The sequence below is a fragment of the Salmo trutta genome, chromosome 22 (assembly GCF_901001165.1).
Source record: "Salmo trutta chromosome 22, fSalTru1.1, whole genome shotgun sequence".
NCBI classification, from domain to species: Eukaryota; Metazoa; Chordata; class Actinopteri; order Salmoniformes; family Salmonidae; genus Salmo; species Salmo trutta.
Window position 1 is genome coordinate 45715759 of NC_042978.1, and position 18992 is coordinate 45734750.

General features: G+C 46.6%; 1 protein-coding gene across 1 annotated transcript in view; it reads right to left on the reverse strand.

Moving 5' to 3' along the window:
* The window catches only part of anos1b (anosmin 1b), a 146763-nt gene that overhangs the window by 100096 nt on the left and 27675 nt on the right, over positions 1 to 18992 (reverse strand). The gene's annotated exons all lie outside the window — the stretch shown is intronic.

An 18992-nucleotide genomic window follows, 5' to 3' on the forward strand; every position in this document is an offset into this window, starting at 1 on the left:
CCACTGGTGATCAGCAGAGAGAGAGAACCATCACTGACTAACAGGACTAACCACTGGTGATCAGTAGAGAGAGAGGACCATCACTGACTAACAGGACTAACCACTGGTGATCAGTAGAGAGAGAGGACCATCACTGACTAACAGGACTAACCACTGGTGATCAGTAGAGAGAGAGGACCATCACTGACTAACAGGACTAACCACTGGTGATCAGTAGAGAGAGAGGACCATCACTGACTAACCACTGGTGATCAGTAGAGAGAGAGGACCATCACTGACTAACAGGACTAACCACTGGTGATCAGTAGAGAGAGAGGACCATCACTGACTAACAGGACTAACCACTGGTGATCAGTAGAGAGAGAGGACCATCACTGACTAACAGGACTAACCACTGGTGATCAGTAGAGAGAGAGGACCATCACTGACTAACAGGACTAACCACTGGTGATCAGTAGAGAGAGAGGACCATCACTGACTAACAGGACTAATGGCAAATGGGGCAGCAGGTAGCCTAGTGGTTGGAGCGTTGGGCCAGTAACTGAAAGGTTGCTGGATCAAATCCCCGAGCTGACAAGGTAAAAATCTGTTGTTCTGCCCCTGAACAAGGCAGTTAACCCACTGTTCCCCCGTATGCCATCATTGAAAATAAGAATTTGTGCCTAGTTAAATAAAGGTTAAAATAAAAATCCTATAGGTTCCATATCTGGTGAGTCTATAAACATTTGAGATAAAACTAAACAGAATTGTCCCAAGACACCAGCAGTAAACAAATGTACACTACATGATCAACATCTCATTCCAAAATCATGGGCATTAATATGGAGTTGGTCCCCCTTTGCTGCTTTTACAGCCTCCACTCTTCTGGGAAGGCTTTCCACTAGATGTTGGAACATTGCTGCAGGGACTTGCTTCCATACATTCATTCATTCAGCATTTGTATGCTGTAGCGTTAAGATTTCCCTTCACTGGAACTAAGGGGCCAAGCCTGAACCATGAAAAACAGCCCCAGACCATTATTCCTCCTCCACCAAACTTTACAGTTGGCACTATGCATTTGGGCAGGTAGTGTTCTCCTGACATCCGCCAAACCAATATTCCTCCGTCGGACTGCCAGATGGTGAAGTGTGATTCATCACACCAGAGAATGCGTTTACACCACTCTAGCCGATGCTTGGCGTTGCGCATGGTGATCTTAGGCTTGTGTGCGGCTGCTCGGCCATGGAGACCCATGAAGCTCCAGACGAACAGTTCTTGTGCTGAAGTTGCTTCCAGAGGTAGTTAGGCACTCAGTAGTACATCTGAGGACATATGATTTTGACAAACTGACTTGTTGGAAAGGTGGCATCCTATGACGGTGCCACGTTGAAAGTCACTGAGCTCTTCAGTAAGGCCATTCTACTGTTTGTCTATAGAGATTGGCAGTGTGCTCGATTTTATACAGCTGTCAGTAGTAACGGGTGTGGCTGAAATAGCCGAATCCACTAATTTGAGCAGTTGTCCACATACTGTTGTGTTTATGGTGTATGTTGGATTCTTCCACTTGAGAGGAGAATGAGTGTCATTGTCTGTCTGATACTAACGTTGCAGACGTAAAATAAAACTCCTGAGCAGAGTTCCCACATCCGGTTTTCAGCGGAAAAGGAAGCTAGGTTGAACAAGCGATATCCTGGATAAGGTTGTTGGCAACTCCTCTAGGGATGGTCTGATACAGACGTCATGGCGAGAGAAACACTGACACAATAACAGGGCTGTAAGTCAAGCTTTAGATTACTTCTTAAAGTGCAGAGTTGACTTGGGAGGCTCGGTGATGTAAAGATGGCCTTGGGCCCACCAGTGACAGGATGATCCATCCCCATTCTTCCTCAAAGATGAAAAACACCAATTAAAGCAGAAAGCCCTGAGCGTGTGATAAGCCTTACTAACGAGTCCAAAACTCTCTCCCTCTGAGTGAGCAATATTTACCCTACTTTACGCAGGATCATCCTCTCCCACTACTTATAACATTCACTTACCTCAGTCTTTTACACACACACACACACACACACACACACACACACACACACACACACACACACACACACACACACACACACACACACACACACACACACACACACACACCCTTGGTAAAGTCTTAATTACCACAAAGAGGAACAGAAAGAAGAATAGCCATTGTGTTAGTGGGGTCAGGATCTAGGGTTGCACAGGGGGCACTGATCTCAGCAGGAATGCTAAAGGTTCACACCACCCCACAGGATTTAATAAGCTACTTAACCCAGCAGCCACATGATGAGGCCAACAGAAGCAACGAAGAAGAAAGACCAAACCCATAATTAACAGGCTGTAACGAGTGAAGGGAAGAAGAGTCGGAGGTGAAAAACACAGCAGCAGCACTTTAGTGTTTAGATGTCATTATTAGAGGTGAGGAAAAAGGAGGAGGAAGAGTAGGAAGGGGAGGAGGAGGAAGAGGAGGGGAGGGGGACCTGGATGAGGAGCTGGACGAGGAGGAATGGTAAGAGGAGGAAGAGGAGGAGGATTGGGGGGAGAAGGAGCGGGAGGAGGAGGAAGGGGAGGAGGAGCTGGAGGGGGAGGAGGAGGAGTAAGAGGGGGGGAGCTAGAGGAGAAGGAGTATCAGTGGTAGGAGGAGGAGGAGGGGGAAGAGGAGGGCAAAGAAAAAAATAATCTCTCCCTCTCTCTCTCCACCCCTCATTTTCTCTCTTCCTCTCAGATTTTTCTCTCTCTGTCGACTGAAGGCTCTGTTTGGGACTTTTAGCCTTGAGTGAATGATTTGTGGCCTCTGATGGAGACTGCTGTTAAGGTCTAAAGGACCCTCTTTAAAGGTCCAATGCAGCTGTTTTTAGAATTTTGTAGGACTGTCGGAGTGTTCTGAGTGAAAACTGAAAACTAGCTGTTATTGGCAGAGAGGTTTGGAACTCTCTTTCTTATTGGTCTATTAACTAATTTACCGCATGGTGATGTCACCATAGAAGGCAAAAACTCCATCCCACCAAAACAGGTTGAAATTTCCAACAGCTTTCACACTAAAAGGGCATTATCATAATTTTCACAATTTCACAGTATTATTCCAACCTCATTGTGTGGGTCTTGAACTCACACTGAATAGAAGACTTGATTGACAGGGTCAATGAGGGTAGTGAACCCTGCTGAAGGACATTGGTGAACAGGAGGAGGCTATGGGGTTGCTGCTGTAGTAGTCTATAGCAACTTCCAGGATTCACAACACATCAAGGCTGTGTTTGTATGTTTGCACAGCATCTGAGACAGAATGATAGACCTCCTCTCCATGAACTCAAATGGATACACAGCTGGTTCAAAATGTCACTGTAATCCTACCAAAACAACACTCTGTGTGTGTGTGTGTGTGCTCTCTGTTTTGTTTATCTGATTTATCCTCTGTTGCTCTAGCAACATGCCCCCCTGTCATTCATGGGAATTTCTCTGGGAATGACTCTTCCCAAGGGAGTATTGCTGTCCTTTCTCTCTGTCCGGCTGTATAGACCTGCCGGTATCAGAGGGGGTTCAGTGAGGGGAGACTGAGGGATAAGGGGGATACTGTATGAGAGGGAGGAAAGTAGTGATGGGGGTAAAAATCAATATAGTTACATTTGCATTGCCCCCTCTTTTATACCACTGCTACTCTCTGTTGTTATCATCTATGCATAGTCACTTAATAACTCTACCTACATGTACATATTACCTGAACTAACCGGTGGCCCCCACACATTGACTCTGTACCGGTACCCCCTGTATATAGCCTCCACATTGACTCTGTACTGTAACACCCTGTATATAGCCTCCACATTGACTCTGTACCGTAACACCCTGTATATAGCCTCCACAATGACTCTGTACTGGTACCCCCTGTATATAGCCTCCACATTGACTTTGTACCGGTACCCCCTGTATATAGCCTCCACATTGACTCTGTACCGATACCCCCTGTATATAGCCTCCACATTGACTCTGTACCAGTACCCCCTGTATTTAGCCTCCACATTGACTCTGTACCAGTACACCCCTGTATATAGCCTCCACATTGACTCTGTACCAATACCCCCTGTATATAGCCTCCACATTGACTCTGTACCAGTACACCCCTGTATATAGCCCCCACATTGACTCTGTACCGATACCCCCTGTATATAGCCCCCACATTGACTCTGTACCGATACCCCCTGTATATAGCCTCCACATTGACTCTGTACCAGTACCCCTGTATATAGCCTCCACATTGACTCTGTACCAGTACACCCCTGTATATAGCCTCCACATTGACTCTGTACCAATACCCCCTGTATATAGCCTCCACATTGACTCTGTACCAATACCCCCTGTATTTAGCCTCCACATTGACTCTGTACCAATACCCCCTGTATATAGCCTCCACATTGACTCTGTACCAATACCCCCTGTATATAGCCTCCACATTGACTCTGTACCAATACCCCCTGTATATAGCCTCCACATTGACTCTGTACCAGTACACCCCTGTATATAGCCTCCACATTGACTCTGTACCGGTACCCCCTGTATATAGCCTCCACATTGACTCTGTACCGGTACCCCCTGTATATAGCCTCCACATTGACTCTGTACCGGTACCCCCTGTATATAGCCTCCACATTGACTCTGTACCAGTACACCCCTGTATATAGCCTCCACATTGACTCTGTACCGGTACCCCTTGTATATAGCCTCCACATTGACTCTGTACCGGTACCCCCTGTATATAGCCTCCACATTGACTCTGTACCGGTACCCCCTGTATATAGCCTCCACATTGACTCTGTACCGGTACCCCCTGTATATAACCTCCACATTGACTCTGTACCGGTACCCCCTGTATATAACCTCCACATTGACTCTGTACCGGTACCCCCTGTATATAGCCTCCACATTGACTCTGTACCGGTACCCCCTGTATATAGCCTCCACATTGACTCTGTACCGTAACACCCTGTATATGGCCTCCACATTGACTCTGTACCGGTACCCCCTGTATATAGCCTCCACATTGACTCTGTACCGGTACCCCCTGTATATAGCCTCCACATTGACTCTGTACCGTAACACCCTGTATATAACCTCCACATTGACTCTGTACCGATACCCCCTGTATATAGCCTCCACATTGACTCTGTACCGTAACACCCTGTATATAACCTCCACATTGACTCTGTACCGGTACCCCCTGTATATAGTCTCCACATTGACTCTGTACCGGTACCCCCTGTATATAGCCTCCACATTGACTCTGTACCGGTACCCCTGTATATAGCCTCCACATTGACTCTGTACCGGTACCCCCTGTATATAGCCTCCACATTGACTCTGTACCGGTACCCCTGTATATAGCCTCCACATTGACTCTGTACCAATACCCCCTGTATATAGCCTCCACATTGACTCTGTACCGGTACCCCCTGTATATAGCCTCCACATTGACTCTGTACCAGTACACCCCTGTATATTGTCTCGTTATTGTTATTTTACTGCTACTCTTTAATTACTTGTTACTTTTATTTCTTATTCTTATCCATATTATATATATATATTTTAACTGCGTTGTTGGTTAGGGGCTCGTAAGTAAGCATTTCATTGTAAGGTCTACCTACACCTGGTTGTATTCGGCGCATGTGACTAATAAAATTCGATTTGATTTGATTTGATAGCAGGATATTATTTATGACAATATATTGTATTGTTTTGACAATATTGCATTTTATTGTTTTTGCGCTAGCTGGCTGTACCTGCACCAAAACTCCAGTATTTTTCCTTCCATCTTCTTTTTGTTTTCAGCACCATGACTGATCAAAACTTGTTTTCTCATGGCTCTCTCTCTTGTCTCTCTGCAGCAGACATATGGTGAGCAAGACGTTTGGAACATCGAATCGCAATAAAATCACAGTATTTAATCACAATACATATAGAATCGGGAGAATCGTGATACATACAGTGCCTTCATAAAGTATTCACACCCCTTGACTTTTTTCACATGTTGTTGTGTTACAGCCGGAATTCAAAATGGATTCAATGTAGATGTTGTGTCACTGGCCTACACACAATACCCCATAACGTCAAAATGGCTGCCTAGTTACCAATAGGTGCCCTTCTTTACGAATCATTGGAAAACCTCCCTAGTCTTTGTGGTTGAATCTGTGCTTGAAATTCACTGCTCGACTGAGGGACCTTACAGATAATTGTGTGTGTGGAGTACAGAGATGAGGTAGTGATTCAGAAATCATGTTAACCACTATTATTGCACAAAGAGTGGGTCCATGCAACTTACTATATGACTTGTTAAGCACATTTTTACTCCTGAACTTATTTAGGCTTTCCATAACAAAAGGGTTGAATACTTATTGACTCAAGACATTTTCAATTCAATTGTAAACATTTCTAAAAACATAATTCCACTTTATTTTTAACATTTTTGTAACCTTTATTTAAATGGGTAAAAAAAAAGAATATCCTTTTGAGCATGGTGCAGTTATTAGTTACACTTTGGATGGGGTAACTCAGTTGCTGAAGAGGAAGGAAACCGCTCAGGGATTTCAACATGAGGCCAATGGTGACTTTAAAACAATTACAGAGTTTAATGGCTGTGATTGGAGAAAACTATACTCCAAATCAAAATACTCCAAAACGTGCATCCTGTTTGCAACAAAGCACTAAAGTTATATTAAAAGAACTGTGACAAAGAAATTACATTTTGGTCCTGAATACAAAGGGTTATGTTTGGGGTAAATCCAACACAGCACATCACTGAGAACCACCCTTCATATTTTCAAGCATGGTGGTGGCTGCATCATGTTATGGGTATACTTGTCATCAGCAAGGACTATGGAGTTTTTTTAGGCAAAAAAATTATGTAGTAGAGCTAAGCACAGGCAAAATCCTAGAGGAAAACCTGGTTCAGTCTGCTTTCCAACAGACACCGGGAGACAAATTCAGTAGGACAATAACATAAAACACAAGGACAAATATACAATGGAGTTGCTTACCAATACAACATTGAATGTTCCTGAGTGGCCTAGTTAAAGCTTTGACTTAAATTGCCTTGAAAATCTTTGGCAAGACTTGAAAATGGCTGTCTAGCAATGATCAACAACCAACTTGACAGAGCTTGAAGAATTGTTTAAAGAATAATGAGCAAATACAGTATTGTACAATCCAGGTGTGCAAAGCTCTTAGAGACTTACCCAGAAACACTCACAGCTGTAATCTCTGCCAAAGGTGAATCTAACGTGTATTGACACAGGGGTGTGAATACTTATGTAAATTAGATATTTATGCATTTCATTTTTTAATAAATTAGCACACATTTATAAAACATGTCATTATGGGGTATTTTGTTTAGATGGGGGACACAAAAAAATATATTGAATCCATTTTGAATTCAGTCTGGCCTCACTAAAGACTCTGGAACTCCAGGGAGAGGAGTTAACAGTCTGGCCTCACTAAAGGCTCTGGAACTCCAGGGAGAGGAGTTAACAGTCTGGCCTCACTTAAGGCTCTGGAACTCCAGGGAGAGGAGTTAACAGTCTGGCCTCACTAAAGGCTCTGGGGCTCCAGGGAGAGGAGATAACAGTCTGGCCTCACTAACGGGCTCTGGAACTCCAGGGAGAGGAGTTAACAGTCTGGCCTCACTAAAGGCTCTGGGGCTCCAGGGAGAGGAGATAACAGTCTGGCCTCACTAACGGGCTCTGGAACTCCAGGGAGAGGAGTTAACAGTCTGGCCTCACTAAAGTCTCTGGGGCTCCAGGGAGAGGAGTTAACAGTCTGGCCTCACTAACGGCTCTGGGGCTCCAGGGAGAGGAGTTAACAGTCTGGCCTCACTAAAGGCTCTGGGGCTCCAGGGAGAGGAGTTAACAGTCTGGCCTCACTAAAGTCTCTGGGGCTCCAGGGAGAGGAGTTAACAGTCTGGCCTCACTAAAGTCTCTGGGGCTCCAGGGAGAGGAGTTAACAGTCTGGCCTCACTAACGGCACTGGGGCTCCAGGGAGAGGAGTTAACAGTCTGGCCTCACTAAAGGCTCTGGGGCTCCAGGGAGAGGAGTTAACAGTCTGGCCTCACTAAAGGCTCTGGAACTCCAGGGAGAGGAGTTAACAGTCTGGCCTCACTAAAGGCTCTGGAACTCCAGGGAGAGGAGTTAACAGTCTGGCCTCAATAAAGGCTCTAGAACTCCAGGGAGAGGAGTTAACAGTCTGGCCTCACTAACGGCTCTGGGGCTCCAGGGAGAGGAGTTAACAGTCTGGCCTCACTAAAGGCTCTGGGGCTCCAGGGAGAGGAGGTAAAAGTCTGGTCTCACTAAAGTCTCTGGGGCTCCAGGGAGAGGAGTTAACAGTCTGGCCTCACTAAAGTCTCTGGGGCTCCAGGGAGAGGAGTTAACAGTCTGGGCTCACTAAAGTCTCTGGGGCTCCAGGGAGAGGAGTTAACAGTCTGGACTCACTAAAGGCTCTGGGGCTCCAGGGAGAGGAGTTAACAGTCTGGCCTCACTAAAGGCTCTGGAACTCCAGGGAGAGGAGTTAACAGTCTGGCCTCACTAAAGTCTCTGGGGCTCCAGGGAGAGGAGTTAACAGTCTGGCCTCACTAAAGGCTCTGGAACTCCAGGGAGAGGAGTTAACAGTCTGGTCTCACTAACGGCTCTGGGGCTCCAGGGAGAGGAGTTAACAGTCTGGCCTCACTAAAGCCTCTGGGGCTCCAGGGAGAGGAGTTAACAGTCTGGCCTCACTAAAGTCTCTGGGGCTCCAGGGAGAGGAGTTAACAGTCTGGCCTCACTAAAGTCTCTGGGGCTCCAGGGAGAGGAGTTAACAGTCTGGGCTCACTAAAGTCTCTGGGGCTCCAGGGAGAGGAGTTAACAGTCTGGACTCACTAAAGGCTCTGGGGCTCCAGGGAGGAGATAACAGTCTGGCCTCACTAAAGGCTCTCGAACTCCAGGGAGAGGAGATAACAGTCTGGCCTCACTAAAGGCTCTGGAACTCCAGGGAGAGGAGTTAACAGTCTGGCCTCACTAAAGGCTCTGGAACTCCAGGGAGAGGAGTTAACAGTCTGACCTCACTAAAGGCTCTGGGGCTCCAGGGAGAGGAGTTAACAGTCTGGCCTCACTAAAGGCTCTGGAACTCCAGGGAGAGGAGTTAACAGTCTGGCCTCACTAAAGGCTCTGGAACTCCAGGGAGAGGAGTTAACAGTCTGGCCTCACTAAAGGCTCTGGAACTCCAGGGAGAGGAGTTAACAGTCTGTCCTCACTAAAGGCTCTGGAACTCCAGGGAGAGGAGTTAACAGTCTGGCCTCACTAAAGGCTCTGGAACTCCAGGGAGAGGAGTTAACAGTCTGACCTCACTAAAGGCTCTGGGGCTCCAGGGAGAGGAGTTAACAGTCTGGCCTCACTAAAGGCTCTGGAACTCCAGGGAGAGGAGTTAACAGTCTGGCCTCACTAAAGGCTCTGGAACTCCAGGGAGAGGAGTTAACAGTCTGGCCTCACTAAAGGCTCTGGAACTCCAGGGAGAGGAGTTAACAGTCTGGCCTCACTAAAGGCTCTGGAACTCCAGGGAGAGGAGTTAACAGTCTGGCCTCACTAAAGGCTCTGGAACTCCAGGGAGAGGAGTTAACAGTCTGGCCTCACTAAAGGCTCTGGAACTCCAGGGAGAGGAGTTAACAGTCTGGCCTCACTAAAGTCTCTGGGGCTCCAGGGAGAGGAGTTAACAGTCTGGGCTCACTAAAGTCTCTGGGGCTCCAGGGAGAGGAGTTAACAGTCTGGGCTCACTAAAGTCTCTGGGGCTCCAGGGAGAGGAGTTAACAGTCTGGACTCACTAAAGGCTGTGGGGCTCCAGGGAGAGGAGTTAACAGTCTGGTCTCACTAAAGGCTCTGGAACTCCAGGGAGAGGAGTTAACAGTCTGGCCTCACTAAAGTCTCTGGGGCTCCAGGGAGAGGAGTTAACAGTCTGGGCTCACTAAAGTCTCTGGGGCTCCAGGGAGAGGAGTTAACAGTCTGGACTCACTAAAGGCTCTGGGGCTCCAGGGAGGAGATAACAGTCTGGCCTCACTAAAGGCTCTCGAACTCCAGGGAGAGGAGATAACAGTCTGGCCTCACTAAAGGCTCTGGAACTCCAGGGAGAGAAGTTAACAGTCTGTCCTCACTAACGGCTCTGGAACTCCAGGGAGAGGAGTTAACAGTCTGGCCTCACTAAAGGCTCTGGAACTCCAGGGAGAGGAGTTAACAGTCTGACCTCACTAAAGGCTCTGGGGCTCCAGGGAGAGGAGTTAACAGTCTGGCCTCACTAAAGGCTCTGGAACTCCAGGGAGAGGAGTTAACAGTCTGGCCTCACTAAAGGCTCTGGAACTCCAGGGAGAGGAGTTAACAGTCTGGCCTCACTAAAGGCTCTGGAACTCCAGGGAGAGGAGTTAACAGTCTGGCCTCACTAAAGGCTCTGGAACTCCAGGGAGAGGAGTTAACAGTCTGGCCTCACTAAAGGCTCTGGAACTCCAGGGAGAGGAGTTAACAGTGTGGCCTCACTAAAGGCTCTGGAAGTCCAGGGAGAGGAGTTAACAGTCTGGTCTCACTAAAGGCTCTGGAACTCCAGGGAGAGGGGTTAACAGTCTGGCCTCACTAAAGGCTCTGGAACTGCAGGGAGAGGAGTTAACAGTCTGGCCTCACTAACGGCTCTGGAACTCCAGGGAGAGGAGTTAACAGTCTGGCCTCACTAAAGGCTCTGGAACTCCAGGGAGAGGAGTTAACAGTCTGGCCTCACTGACGGCTCTGGAACTCCAGGGAGAGGAGATAACAGTCTGGCCTCACTAAAGGCTCTGGAACTCCAGGGAGAGGGGTTAACAGTCTGGCCTCACTAAAGGCTCTGGAACTGCAGGGAGAGGAGTTAACAGTCTGGCCTCACTAAAGGCTCTGGGGCTCCAGGGAGAGGAGTTAACAGTCTGGTCTCACTAACGGCTCTAGAACTCCAGGGAGAGGAGTTAACAGTCTGGCCTCACTAAAGGCTCTGGAACTCCAGGGAGGAGTTAACAGTCTGGCCTCACTAAAGGCTCTGGAACTCCAGGGAGAGGAGTTAACAGTCTGGCCTCACTAAAGGCTCTGGAACTCCAGGGAGAGGAGTTAACAGTCTGGCCTCACTAAAGTCTCTGGAACTCCAGGGAGAGGAGTTAACAGTCTGGCCTCACTAACGGCTCTGGAACTCCAGGGAGAGGAGTTAACAGTCTGGTCTCACTAAAGGCTCTGGAACTCCAGGGAGAGGAGTTAACAGTCTGGCCTCACTGACGGCTCTGGAACTCCAGGGAGAGGAGATAACAGTCTGGCCTCACTAAAGGCTCTGGGGCTCCAGGGAGGAGATAACAGTCTGGTCTCACTAAAGGCTCTGGGGCTCCAGGGAGAGGAGTTAACAGTCTGGCCTCACTAAAGTCTCTGGGGCTCCAGGGAGAGGAGTTAACAGTCTGGACTCACTAAAGGGTCTGGGGCTCCAGGGAGAGGAGTTAACAGTCTGGTCTCACTAAAGGCTCTGGAACTCCAGGGAGAGGAGTTAACAGTCTGGCCTCACTAAAGTCTCTGGGGCTCCAGGGAGAGGAGTTAACAGTCTGGGCTCACTAAAGTCTCTGGGGCTCCAGGGAGAGGAGTTAACAGTCTGGACTCACTAAAGGCTCTGGGGCTCCAGGGAGGAGATAACAGTCTGGCCTCACTAAAGGCTCTCGAACTCCAGGGAGAGGAGATAACAGTCTGGCCTCACTAAAGGCTCTGGAACTCCAGGGAGAGAAGTTAACAGTCTGTCCTCACTAACGGCTCTGGAACTCCAGGGAGAGGAGTTAACAGTCTGGCCTCACTAAAGGCTCTGGAACTCCAGGGAGAGGAGTTAACAGTCTGACCTCACTAAAGGCTCTGGGGCTCCAGGGAGAGGAGTTAACAGTCTGGCCTCACTAAAGGCTCTGGAACTCCAGGGAGAGGAGTTAACAGTCTGGCCTCACTAAAGGCTCTGGAACTCCAGGGAGAGGAGTTAACAGTCTGGCCTCACTAAAGGCTCTGGAACTCCAGGGAGAGGAGTTAACAGTCTGGCCTCACTAAAGGCTCTGGAACTCCAGGGAGAGGAGTTAACAGTCTGGCCTCACTAAAGGCTCTGGAACTCCAGGGAGAGGAGTTAACAGTGTGGCCTCACTAAAGGCTCTGGAAGTCCAGGGAGAGGAGTTAACAGTCTGGTCTCACTAAAGGCTCTGGAACTCCAGGGAGAGGGGTTAACAGTCTGGCCTCACTAAAGGCTCTGGAACTGCAGGGAGAGGAGTTAACAGTCTGGCCTCACTAACGGCTCTGGAACTCCAGGGAGAGGAGTTAACAGTCTGGCCTCACTAAAGGCTCTGGAACTCCAGGGAGAGGAGTTAACAGTCTGGCCTCACTGACGGCTCTGGAACTCCAGGGAGAGGAGATAACAGTCTGGCCTCACTAAAGGCTCTGGAACTCCAGGGAGAGGGGTTAACAGTCTGGCCTCACTAAAGGCTCTGGAACTGCAGGGAGAGGAGTTAACAGTCTGGCCTCACTAAAGGCTCTGGGGCTCCAGGGAGGAGATAACAGTCTGGTCTCACTAAAGGCTCTGGGGCTCCAGGGAGAGGAGTTAACAGTCTGGCCTCACTAAAGTCTCTGGGGCTCCAGGGAGAGGAGTTAACAGTCTGGACTCACTAAAGGCTCTGGGGCTCCAGGGAGAGGAGTTAACAGTCTGGTCTCACTAAAGGCTCTGGAACTCCAGGGAGAGGAATTAACAGTCTGGCCTCACTAAAGTCTCTGGGGCTCCAGGGAGAGGAGTTAACAGTCTGGGCTCACTAAAGTCTCTGGGGCTCCAGGGAGAGGAGTTAACAGTCTGGACTCACTAAAGGCTCTGGGGCTCCAGGGAGGAGATAACAGTCTGGCCTCACTAAAGGCTCTCGAACTCCAGGGAGAGGAGATAACAGTCTGGCCTCACTAAAGGCTCTGGAACTCCAGGGAGAGAAGTTAACAGTCTGTCCTCACTAACGGCTCTGGAACTCCAGGGAGAGGAGTTAACAGTCTGGCCTCACTAAAGGCTCTGGAACTCCAGGGAGAGGAGTTAACAGTCTGACCTCACTAAAGGCTCTGGGGCTCCAGGTAGAGGAGTTAACAGTCTGGCCTCACTAAAGGCTCTGGAACTCCAGGGAGAGGAGTTAACAGTCTGGCCTCACTAAAGGCTCTGGAACTCCAGGGAGAGGAGTTAACAGTCTGGCCTCACTAAAGGCTCTGGAACTCCAGGGAGAGGAGTTAACAGTCTGGCCTCACTAAAGGCTCTGGAACTCCAGGGAGAGGAGTTAACAGTCTGGCCTCACTAAAGGCTCTGGAACTCCAGGGAGAGGAGTTAACAGTGTGGCCTCACTAAAGGCTCTGGAAGTCCAGGGAGAGGAGTTAACAGTCTGGTCTCACTAAAGGCTCTGGAACTCCAGGGAGAGGGGTTAACAGTCTGGCCTCACTAAAGGCTCTGGAACTGCAGGGAGAGGAGTTAACAGTCTGGCCTCACTAACGGCTCTGGAACTCCAGGGAGAGGAGTTAACAGTCTGGCCTCACTAAAGGCTCTGGAACTCCAGGGAGAGGAGTTAACAGTCTGGCCTCACTGACGGCTCTGGAACTCCAGGGAGAGGAGATAACAGTCTGGCCTCACTAAAGGCTCTGGAACTCCAGGGAGAGGGGTTAACAGTCTGGCCTCACTAAAGGCTCTGGAACTGCAGGGAGAGGAGTTAACAGTCTGGCCTCACTAAAGGCTCTGGGGCTCCAGGGAGAGGAGTTAACAGTCTGGTCTCACTAACGGCTCTAGAACTCCAGGGAGAGGAGTTAACAGTCTGGCCTCACTAAAGGCTCTGGAACTCCAGGGAGGAGTTAACAGTCTGGCCTCACTAAAGGCTCTGGAACTCCAGGGAGAGGAGTTAACAGTCTGGCCTCACTAAAGGCTCTGGAACTCCAGGGAGAGGAGTTAACAGTCTGGCCTCACTAAAGTCTCTGGAACTCCAGGGAGAGGAGTTAACAGTCTGGCCTCACTAACGGCTCTGGAACTCCAGGGAGAGGAGTTAACAGTCTGGCCTCACTAAAGGCTCTGGAACTCCAGGGAGAGGAGTTAACAGTCTGGCCTCACTGACGGCTCTGGAACTCCAGGGAGAGGAGATAACAGTCTGGCCTCACTAAAGGCTCTGGGGCTCCAGGGAGGAGATAACAGTCTGGACTCACTAAAGGCTCTGGGGCTCCAGGGAGAGGAGTTAACAGTCTGGCCTCACTAACGGCTCTGGAACTCCAGGGAGAGGAGTTAACAGTCTGGCCTCACTAAAGGCTCTGGAACTCCAGGGAGAGGAGTTAACAGTCTGGCCTCACTAAAGGCTCTGGAACTCCAGGGAGAGGAGTTAACAGTCTGGCCTCACTAAAGGCTCTGGGGCTCCAGGGAGAGGAGTTAACAGTCTGGCCTCACTAACGGCTCTGGGGCTCCAGGGAGAGGAGATAACAGTCTGGCCTCACTAAAGGCTCTGGAACTCCAGGGAGAGGAGTTAACAGTCTGGCCTCACTAAAGGCTCTGGGGCTCCAGGGAGAGGAGTTAACAGTCTGGCCTCACTAACGGCTCTAGAACTCCAGGGAGAGGAGTTAACAGTCTGGCCTCACTAAAGGCTCTGGAACTCCAGGGAGGAGTTAACAGTCTGGCCTCACTAAAGGCTCTGGAACTCCAGGGAGAGGAGTTAACAGTCTGGCCTCACTAAAGGCTCTGGAACTCCAGGGAGAGGAGTTAACAGTCTGGCCTCACTATAGGCTCTGGAACTCCAGGGAGAGGAGTTAACAGTCTGGCCTCACTAACGGCTCTGGAACTCCAGGGAGGAGATAACAGTGCCCCAATTCCTTCCCTAATTCTGCCGTTATCAGGACCACTGAATGACACAGCAGTGTAATAGCTTCTGGCTGGATTGTTAGGACCTGCCAATCACTCTACTCTGCCTGCCTCTCATGGGGTCCTGCTGCCTGACATTGTGCTGTTTGGCCACCTCAAAAACGACATCTGTGTGTTTGCTTTAATGTTAGCAGGAACAGTGCATTTAAAGTAGGTAGCTTAGTGAGGAATTTAAAGTCAGGTACTGCTGAAAGCATCATGTACCAACATTTTTATGTAAATTTCATTTAACTAGGCAAACAGTTAAGAACAAATTCTTAAGTACAATGACAGCCTAGGAACTGTGGATTAACTGCCTTTTTCAAGGGAAGAACAATAGATCTGTACCTTGTCAGCTCAGGGATTTGATCTAGCAACCTTTCAGCAACTGGCCCAATGCTCTAACCACTAGGCTACCTGCCACCCCTCAAACTAACTGACAAGTGTAATGGCCCAATTACACGTCAACTGCCAGGGCACGCACCTCACTTCCAGTACAGTACAGGCCCAGTCAGTCACAGACCACCTGTCAGTCACAGACCACAGACCACAGACCGCCTCCTGGGTCCCTACAATTTACTGATAGAGGTAAGGAAAGGTCATATTCTGTTATTGCTGTAATGTTGGAGACCAACAGGGAACCCACATTTTTCAGGAAAACATTTTCATGAACACATAACTGCTCATTCCACCATATAACCCCTGGACTTCTGGAGAGGTCATTCCACCATGTAACCCCTGGACTTCTGGAGAGATCATTCCACCATGTAACCCCTGGACTTCTGGAGAGGTCATTCCACCATGTAACCCCTGGACTTCTGGAGAGGTCATTCCACCATGTAACCCCTGGACTTCTGGAGAGGTCATTCCACCATGTAACCCCTGGACTTCTGGAGAGGTCATTCCACCATGTAACCCCTGGACTTCTGGAGAGGTCATCCACCATGTAACCCCTGGACTTCTGGAGAGGTCATTCCACCATGTAACCCCTGGACTTCTGGAGAGGTCATTCCACCACGTAACCCCTGGAACTGTGTATGTGTTTGTGTGTGTGTTGTTTTACTATAGTTTTGCGTGCCAGAAGTCCTCACAAGGATAGTAAAATAAGGAAAATTCTGACAAGTGGGACCATTTTGCCAGTCCCCATGAGGAAAAATGCTATTTTAGGCTTAGGGTTTAGGGTTACATTTAAGGTTAGAATTAAGTTTGGGGTTAGGGGTTACGGTTAGGTTTAGGGTTAAGGTTAGGAGTTAGGAGTTAAAGTAAGGCTTAGGGTTACATTTAGGGTTATGGTTAGGTTAAGGGTTAACGTTAGGGTTAGATTTAAGGTTAGGGGTTAGGGAAAATAGGATTTTGAATAGGAATCAATTATTTGGTCTCCACAAGGATAGCAATACAAAACTGTGTGTGTGTGTTTGTGTGCGTCATAAAGTGTTTCCATCATCATCTCTTCCAATCTTAAGCCACTGGAGATTCATCTAGCTATAAGGCCTGTGTCTATAATATATAGTGGAGATTCATCTAGCTATAAGGCCTGTGTCTATAATATATAGTATAGATTCCTCTAGCTATAAGGCCTGTGTCTATAATATATAGTATAGATTCCTCTAGCTATAAGGCCTGTGTCTATAATATATAGTATAGATTCCTCTAGCTATAAGGCCTGTGTCTATAATATATAGTATAGATTCCTCTAGCTATAAGGCCTGTGGTCTATAATATATAGTATAGATTCCTCTAGCTATAAGGCCTGTGTCTATAAATATATAGTATAGATTCCTCTAGCTATAAGGCCTGTGTCTATAATATATAGTATAGATTCTCTAGCTATAAGGGCCTGTGTCTATAATATATAGTATAGTTCCTCTAGCCTATAAGGCCTGTGTCCTATATATTATAGTATAGATTCATCTAGCTATAAGGCCTGTGTCTATAATATATAGTATAGATTCATCTAGCTGTAAGGCCTGTGTCTATAATATATAGTAGATATCCCTCTAGGCCTATAAAGGCCTGTGTCTATATATATTAGTATAGATTCATCTAGCTATAAGGCCTGTGTCTATAATATAGTATAGATTCCTCTAGCTATAAGGCCTGTGTCTATAATATGATGTATATATCCTCTAGCTTATAAGGGCCTGTGTCTATAATATATAGTTATAGATTCCTCTAGCCTATAAGGCCTGTGTCTAGTATATATAGTATGGAGATTCCTCTAGCTATAAGGGCCTGTGTCTAAATATATAGTATAGATTCCTCTAGCTATAAGGCCTGTGTCTATAATATATAGTATAGATTCCTCTAGCTATAAGGCCTGTGTCTATAATATATAGTATAGATTCATCTAGCTATAAGGCCTGTGTCTATAATATATAGTATAGATTCATCTAGCTGTAAGGCCTGTGTCTATAATATATAGTATAGATTCTCCTAGCTATAAGGCCTGTGTCATAAATATATAGTATAGATTCATCTAGCTATAAGGCCTGTGTCTATAATATATAGTATAGATTTCATATAGCTATAAGGCCTGTGTCTATAATATATATTATAGATTCCTCTAGCTATAAGGCCTGTGTCTATAATATATAGTATAGATTCATCTAGCTATAAGGCCTGTGTCTATAATATATAGTATAGATTCATCTAGCTGTAAGGCCTGTGTCTATAATATATAGTAGATATCCCTCTAGCTATAAGGCCTGTGTCTATAATATATAGTATAGATTCATCTAGCTATAAGGCCTGTGTCTATAATATATAGTATAGATTCCTCTAGCTATAAGGCCTGTGTCTATAATATATAGTATATATTCCTCTAGCTATAAGGCCTGTGTCTATACTATATAGTATAGATTCCTCTAGCTATAAGGCCTGTGTCTATAATATATAGTATAGATTCCTCTAGCTATAAGGCCTGTGTCTATAATATATAGTATAGATTCCTCTAGCTATAAGGCCTGTGTCTATATATCATAGTATAGATTCTCTAGCTCTAAGGCCTGTGTCTATAATATATAGTATAGATTCCTCTAGCTATAAGGCCTGTGTCTATAATATATAGTATAGATTCCTCTAGCTATAAGGCCTGTGTCTATAATATATAGTATAGATTCCTCTAGCTATAAGGCCTGTGTCTATAATATATAGTATAGATTCCTCTAGCTATAAGGCCTGTGTCTATAATATATAGTATAGATTCCTCTAGCTATAAGGCCTGTGTCTATAATATATAGTATAGATTCCTCTAGCTATAAGGCCTGTGTCTATAATATATAGTATAGATTCCTCTAGCTATAAGGCCTGTGTCTATAATATATAGTATAGATTCCTCTAGCTATAAGGCCTGTGTCTATAATATATAGTATAGATTCCTCTAGCTATAAGGCCTGTGTCTATAATATATAGTATAGATTCCTCTAGCTATAAGGCCTGTGTCTATAATATATAGTAGAGATTCCTCTAGCTATAAGGCCTGTGTCTATAATATATAGTAGAGATTCCTCTAGCTATAAGGCCTGTGTCTATAATATATAGTATAGATTCCTCTAGCTATAAGGCCTGTGTCTATAATATATAGTATAGATTCCTCTAGCTATAAGGCCTGTGTCTATAATATATAGTATAGATTCCTCTAGCTATAAGGCCTGTGTCTATAATATATAGTATAGATTCCTCTAGCTATAAGGCCTGTGTCTATAATATATAGTGGAGATTCATCTAGCTATAAGGCCTGTGTCTATAATATATAGTATAGATTCCTCTAGCTATAAGGCCTGTGTCTATAATATATAGTATAGATTCCTCTAGCTATAAGGCCTGTGTCTATAATATATAGTATAGATTCCTCTAGCTATAAGGCCTGTGTCTATAATATATAGTATAGATTCCTCTAGCTATAAGGCCTGTGTCTATAATATATAGTGGAGATTCATCTAGCTATAAGGCCTGTGTCTATAATATATAGTGGAGATTCATCTAGCTATAAGGCCTGTGTCTATAATATATAGTATAGATTCCTCTAGCTATAAGGCCTGTGTCTATAATATATAGTATAGATTCCTCTAGCT